The sequence below is a fragment of the Nycticebus coucang genome, chromosome 18, assembly GCF_027406575.1.
Source record: "Nycticebus coucang isolate mNycCou1 chromosome 18, mNycCou1.pri, whole genome shotgun sequence".
Classification (NCBI taxonomy): domain Eukaryota; kingdom Metazoa; phylum Chordata; class Mammalia; order Primates; family Lorisidae; genus Nycticebus; species Nycticebus coucang.
The window spans coordinates 54,736,976-54,744,194 of NC_069797.1; the positions used below are offsets into that span (position 1 = coordinate 54,736,976).

At 45.8% G+C, this 7,219-nt stretch overlaps 1 pseudogene; it reads left to right on the plus strand.

Moving 5' to 3' along the window:
• The first annotated feature begins 6,228 nt into the window (after window positions 1-6,228).
• Window positions 6,229-6,819, plus strand: LOC128570366 (transmembrane protein 126A-like; annotated as a pseudogene).
• Window positions 6,820-7,219: the final 400 nt, after the last annotated feature.

Consider the following 7,219-nt stretch of genomic DNA (forward strand, 5'->3'; position numbering starts at 1 on the left):
TCCATTCATTCATTAGTATGTGAGGATAACAATGGAGAAGTATTGGAGGCGCCTGTGGCTCAACGGAGTAGGGTGCTGGCCTCATGCCGGAGGTGGCAGGTTCAGCCCCGGCCAAAAACTGCAAAAAAACAGTAAAAAACAGTGGAGAAGTACTATCGTAGTGTTACAAATCAATCCATCTATGTATGCACGATAGCACCATGCCATTCTTTACATATACAGTATTGCTTTATTGATGCCCTTTTCAGTTACAACCTCATTCATTCTCATGGCTTTTCTTCCTTCCATAAATTTATTCAAATACTTAGTGCCTATTTTATGCCGGATCTGTAACTGATTCCATAAGCAAGAAAGCATTTTTTTTTTTTATGTAGAGACACAGTCTCACTTTTTGGCCCTCGGTACAGTGCCGTGGCCTCACACAGCTCACAGCAACCTCCAACTCTTGGGCTTAAGCAATTCTCTTGCCTCAGCCTCCCGAGTAGCTGGGACTACAGGCGCGCAAGAAAGCATTTTTTTTTTTTTTTTTGTAGAGACAGAGTCTCACTTTATGGCCCTTGGTAGAGTGCCGTGGCCTCACACAGCTCACAGCAACCTCCAACTCCCGGGCTTAAGCGATTCTCTTGCCTCAGCCTCCCGAGCAGCTGGGACTACAGGCGCCTGCCACAACGCCCAGCTATTTTTTTGGTTGCAGTTCAGCCGGGGCCGGGTTTGAACCCGCCACCCTCGGTATATGGGGCCGGCGCCTTACTGACTGAGCCACAGGCGTCGCCCAAGAAAGCATTTTTAAAATAATTTTTTTTACTTCTCTTACGTTTCAAGTTCCCAGGCCAGTAAGACTTCTTGCTACCCAGAGCTTTGTAACTTTCTATTGCACTGTTGCATTCCTTTTTTTGTTTCTTTCCCAGGAGGCAGAACCTCCTTATAGCCATGAGATAACTACAGCGCCTTAATTCACTTGTTTGTCCAGAAAAGATACCAGAAGTGATACACCACCCCAGATTGTGCCCAAGGATCCACTGAGCCTGCATACAAGACTGAAAAAATGACCACTATTAACTCCTAGCTCATTATAACACTAAAAATCCCTGCTCTTATCCACCAATTTTTTGTTTCACAGGAAGTATGTGCTAGCCTGAGTTTCTCACTGAGCTTGCATGTCCTGCACTTCACTCCAAACCTGTAATGATGTTCACTTCCCTCATAAATAGTTTATTTTCACTTCCACAAAAAGCCCTGACTGTTGGTGAGGGAGGTTAGATTTGAGGCAGTTTGTGCCTCCCCTTCCCAGCAGATTCATGTCTTGCAATAAATCCTTTCCTTCTTGACAATCTTTGTTGTCTCTGTAGTTGGATTTCTGTACCCAAGCAACATGAACACCCACTGTGGGTTCATTAACAGATTCTGTCCAGGGTACGCATCGGGTTACATCAGGTAACAAAATGGATAAACATTCTTGCCCTTATGGAGCTTACGTTCTGCCAGGGTGGAGGTGGAAGAGGATATTAAATTCTAGACAATAGATATAATAAATAATTGCCGTATACTGTATGTTAGATGGGGATAGATAAAAAGAAGTAAAAGTAAAACAAGGTAAAAGGGATGAGAAGCACAGATTACAATTAAAAATAGAGGGCGGGACGGCGCCTGTGGCTCAGTGAGTAGGGCGCCAGCCCCATATACCGAGGATGGCGGGTTCAAACCCGGCCCGGCCAAACTGCAACAAAAAAAATAGCCGGGCGTTATGGCGGGCGCCTGTAGTCCCAGCTGCTCAGGAGGCTGAGGCAAGAGAATCGCCTGAGCCCCAGAGCTGGAGGTTGCTGTGAGCTGTGTGACGTCATGGCACTCTACGGAGGGCGGTAAAGTGAGACTCTGTCTCTACAAAAAAAAAAAAAAAAGGAGGGCGGCGCCTGTGGCTCAGTAAGTACAGTGCAGGCCCCACATACCGAGGGTGGTGGGTTTAAACCCAGCCCTGGCCAAATTGCAAAAGGAAAAAATAGCCAGGCATTGTGGTGGGCGCCTGTAGTCCCAGCTACTCGGGAGGCTGAGACAAGGGAATCGCCTAAGCCACGACACTCTACCAAGGGTGATAAAATGAGACTCTGTCTCAAAAAAAAAAAAATAGAATGGTGGGCGGCGCCTGTGGCTCAGTGAGTAGGGCGCCAGCCCCATATGCCGAGGGTGGCGGGTTCAAACCCAGCCCCGGCCAAACTGCAACAAAAAAATAGCCGGGCTTTGTGGCGAGCGCCTGTAGTCCCAGCTGCTCGGGAGGCTGAGGCAAGAGAATCACGTAAGCCCAAGAGTTAGAGGTTGCTGTGAGCCGTGTGACGCCACGGCACTCTACCCGAGGGTGGTACAGTGAGACTCTGTCTCTACAAAAAAAAAAAAAAAAATAGAATGGTAAGGCTAGGAATGGTGGCACATACTTGTAATCCCAGCACTTTGGGAAGTTTAGGCAGAAGGATCGTTTGAGATTAGGAATTGGGAGGGTGCAGCAAACTATATGATGAGGCCAATGCACTCTAGCCTGGATGACAGAGGAAGACCTCAAAAAAAAATAGATTACTAAGAAATATGAATAAAGAATTCTTCCTCTGTTGCTCTGGATAGAGTGCCATAATGTCCTACCTCACAGCAACCTCAAACTCTTGGGCTCAAGCCATCCTTTGGCTTCAGCTTCCCAGGTAACTGGGACTACAGGCACCCACCACAACCCTGGCTAGTTTTTCTATTTTTAGTAGAGACGGGGTCTTGCTCTTGCAAATGGCTGGTCTTGAACTGTGAGCTCCAGCAATTCACTGGCCTCAGCCTCCCAGAGTGCTAGGTTGGAAGGTATGATCCACCTCCCCTGGCTAAGACATTTTTTAAAAATTAGAAAAATAGGGCGGCGCCTGTGGCTCAGTTGGTAAGGCGCCAGCCCCATATACCGAGGGTGGCGGGTTCAAACCCTGCCCTGGCTGAACTGCAACCAAAAAATAGCTGGGCATTGTGGCAGGCGCCTGTAATCCCAGCTACTCGGGAGGCTGAGGCAAGAGAATCGCTTAAGCCCAGGAGTTGGAGGTTGCTGTGAGCTGTGTGATGCCATGGCACTCTACCGAGGGCCATAAAGTGAGACTCTGTCTCTACAAAAAAAAAAAAGAAAAATAGGCTGTGCTTGGTGACTCACGCCTGTAATCCTAGCACTCTGGAAGGTGGATGTGGGTGAATTGCTTGGGCTCACGAGTGCAAGACCGGCCTGAGCAAAAGCGAGACCCTCATGTCTAAAAAATCCAGGTATTACGGTAGGTGCCTGTAGTCCCAGCTACTTGGGAGGCTGAGGTAAGAGGATATCTTGAGCCCAAGAGTTTGAGGTTGCTGTGAGCTATGATGCGACAGCACTCTACCAAGGGTAACAAAGTGAGACACTGTCTCAAAAAAAAAAAAAAAAATTGGGCCATGCCTGTGGCTCAAAGAGTAGGGCGCTGGCCCCATATGCTGGAAGTGGTGGGTTCAAACCCAGCCCCGGCCAAAAACTGCAAAAAAAATTGCCAGAGCTCAGGAGTTGGAGACCAGCTTGAGCCAGACCTAGACCTCATCTCTAAAAAATAGCTGGAATGGGTGGTGCCTGTGGCTCAAAGGAGTAGTGCGCCAGCCCCATATGCCAAAGGTGGTAGGTTCAAACCCAGCCCTGGCAAAAAAAATAAAAAATAAAAATAAATAAAAATAAAAATAAAAAATAGCTGGAAAATGGAAACCTAATAAACACATGTATATGTAACAATAAAAAAAGTTTACATATTACATTGCATATATTCTCTAAGCAAGATTTGTCAGCAGTAATGCTGTAATCACTACCACAAATTTATTAAGTCCTAAAAAAATTTTTCTTTTTTTTTTTTTGTGGTTTTTGGCCAGGGCTAGGTTTGAACCCACCACCTCCGGCATATGGGACCGGCACCCTACTCCTTGAGCCACAGGCGCCACCCCTAAAAAAATTTTTCAAACTGTTAAATTGCCATGATTATTACATAGTTCTAGAGAATATGCTTTCATTTGTTGCATGGTATTTTGATAATCTAATGTCTTGTCATAAATTCACTAATTTAGTTAGCTATGTCTAAATGAACCCAAAGAATTTTTTCAGGACCCATTACACAGGCCAACTTAGACCTTTTTCTTAGAAAATAGACTTTAACTCGGGCGGCGCCTGTGGCTCAGTGAGTAGGGCTCCGGCCCCATATGCCGAGGGTGGCGGGTTCAAAACCCAGCCCTGGCCAAACTGCAACAAAAATATAGCTGGCCATTGTGGTGGGCGCCTGTAGTCCCAGCTGCTCGGGAGGCTGAGGCAAGAGAATCGCGTAAGCCCAAGAGTTAGAGGTTGCTGTGAGCCGTGTGACGTCACGGCACTCTACGGAGGGCGGTACAGTGAGACTCTGTCTCTACAAAAAAAAAAGAAAATAGACTTTAACTCTCACTCTAACTATCTCCCTCACAAGTACATGTTTTCTCCTAAAAATGATTATTGATTAATACATCTGTATTTGGAATACAATGCGAAATTAAAATTATCATTTTGTCTAATTGGAACAGCAGTTCTTTTTTTTTTTTTTCTTTTTGAGAAAGAGTTTTACTCAGTCGCCCTGGGGTTCAGTGCCCTGGCGTCATAGCTCACAGCAACCTCAAACTTCTGGGCTTGAGCTATCTTCTTGCCTCGGCCTCCCAAGTAGCTGGGACTACAGGTGCTCACCCCAATGCCAACCTAGTTTTTCTATTTTTAGTAGAGACTGGGTCTCACTTTTACTCAGGCTTGTCTCAAACTCCTGAGCTCAGACAATCTACCCACCTGCCTTGGCCATCCAGAATGCTAGGATTACAGCATGAGCCACTGTGCTGGCCACCAAATCTTTTTTTTTTTTTTTTTGTAGAGACAGAGTCTCACTTTATGGTCCTTGGTAGAGTGCCATAGAGTGCCACACAGCTCACAGCAACCTCCAACTCCTGGGCTTAAGTGATTCTCTTGCCTCAGCCTCCCGAGTAGCTGGGACTACAGGCGCCCGCCACAACGCCCGGCTATTTTTTTTTTTTTTTTTTTTTGGCCCGGCTATTTTTTGGTTGCAGTTTGGCCAGGGCCGGGTTCGAACCCGCCACCCTCGGTATATGGGGCCAGCACCCTACAGACTGAGCCACAGGCGCCGCCCCAAAATCTTTTTTAATATTCAAATTAAATAACCATAAGCTCTACCTCTACTGTGAAAATGTATTGCCTCCCTCTACAGGGCATCTCACCTCCTATGCTAAGAGAAAGAACTCAAAGAGGCTTACTCAGCCAAAGAGGTCAGTCCCGGTCACTATCCTCATGATGGAAGAAAGGTGGGGAACTATGAGTTCATCCACAGAAGGATGCCAGGATCTGGTGCAGCTGCTGCTGACAGACTGCTTATGGAAAGCAGAAGGATTGATGGTGAGATTCACGCTCACTGCTGTAAGAGCAGTGGTGATTTAAAATACCTTGCTAGCTACCCATCCACTGAAGAAAGGGACCTGGGTGTCCAGGCCCATACCAATGCCACTCGTCTGGCAGAAGTTTCTCAAGGTAGAGGATAAGAAAATAGAAAGACATGTTAAATCAACAATATTCATTACATGACAAAGGCAGACTTTCTAGTTACCTGGCTGAGCAATCATACACAGATGTTTTCCAGAAATAATGTCTACAGCGCTGGGAAGGCAGCATCAGAAGGCACCTTACAGCCTCAGCTGTATATTATGCTCCAAGCCAGCTCTTTCCTTGACCATCCAGCCTTGGTTCCTTTCCCTCCTAGTGAAATTACCTGTCCACCAATTGACCCTCAATCTGAGCCACACCAATTCATCATTAACATTAATCTGCAGACAAAGGTTGCAGTGAACTCCGGGCGTAGCTAAGAAAAATCGTAGGTGGCTGCAGCTCCTGAGAGAAGGAGAGCATAAGGCTCAAGATGGAAAATCAGGGCGGCGCCTGTGGCTCAGTCGGTAAGGCGCCGGCCCCATATACCGAGGGTGGCGGGTTCAAGCCCGGCCCCGGCCAAACTGCAACCAAAAAATAGCCGGGCGTTGTGGCGGGCGCCTGTAGTCCCAGCTGCTCGGGAGGCTGAGGCAAGAGAATCGTGTAAGCCCAAGAGTTAGAGGTTGCTGTGAGCCGTGTGACGCCATGGCACTCTACCTGAGGGCGGTACAGTGAGACTCTGTCTCTACAAAAAAAAAAAAAAGATGGAAAATCATAAACCAGATGATACTAAGGAAAACCAAACACATTTCATTACCACAATGAGAAAAATTAACCAGCTTCCAGAAACAGAAAGGAATTTACTTGAACACGGATCAGTATATATTGGACTTAATGCTGCTCTTTGTGGCCTAATATCAAACAGTTTTTGACGCACGTTGAATGTGACAAAAGCTCGTATTGCCGCTGGCTTACCAATGGCAGTGCTTCCGTTTCTGACAACAGATATAGCTTACAGAAGTTTTGTAACTTTACCTTTGACTATAAGTGAACTAAACTGTGAAACCTGTACTGTAACCCGGAGTTGACTGACTGGTCTTGTTTTTGGTGGTCCGTATTCTATTTTTTTGGCTATACCAGTGAATGCTGGCCTTGTAGCCAGGTATCAGTCAGCTGTGCTACCAGAAAAAGGAAACATCTTAACATACTGGATTAGAATTTCTCAGCCTATCTTTAGAAAGATATTATTTCCCATTTTGCTCCAGACTCTGTTTACAGAATACCTTGGATCTAGACAATATAAACTACTTATAAAGTCCCTTCAATTACCTGAACCTGGCCTAGAAATTCACTAATTTTAAGCAAATGTGTACACATACAAAAATAAAATTGCAAAAAAAAAAACATTTATCTGCAAAAAAACAGGATATCAGAATCTCCATCCTATTTCTTCTAGGAAGTTCTTTGTTGTGCAAATTGCTCTTGTGCAACCCAGACACAAACCCTCGCTGAGGAGAATTTCTTGGGGTCCTGATAGCAAAGAGATGGTTCATGTGTAGCCTGAAGATAGTCAATAAAATGACTATTTAAAGATGCACAGAGGGCCAGGCAGGGTGGGTCATGCCTGTAATCCCAGCACTCTGGGAGGCTGAGGCAGGTGGATTGCCTGAACTCATAGGTTCAAGACCAGCCTGAATCAGATCCAGACCCCATCTCTTTTATTTATTTATTTATATATATATATTTTTTATTGTT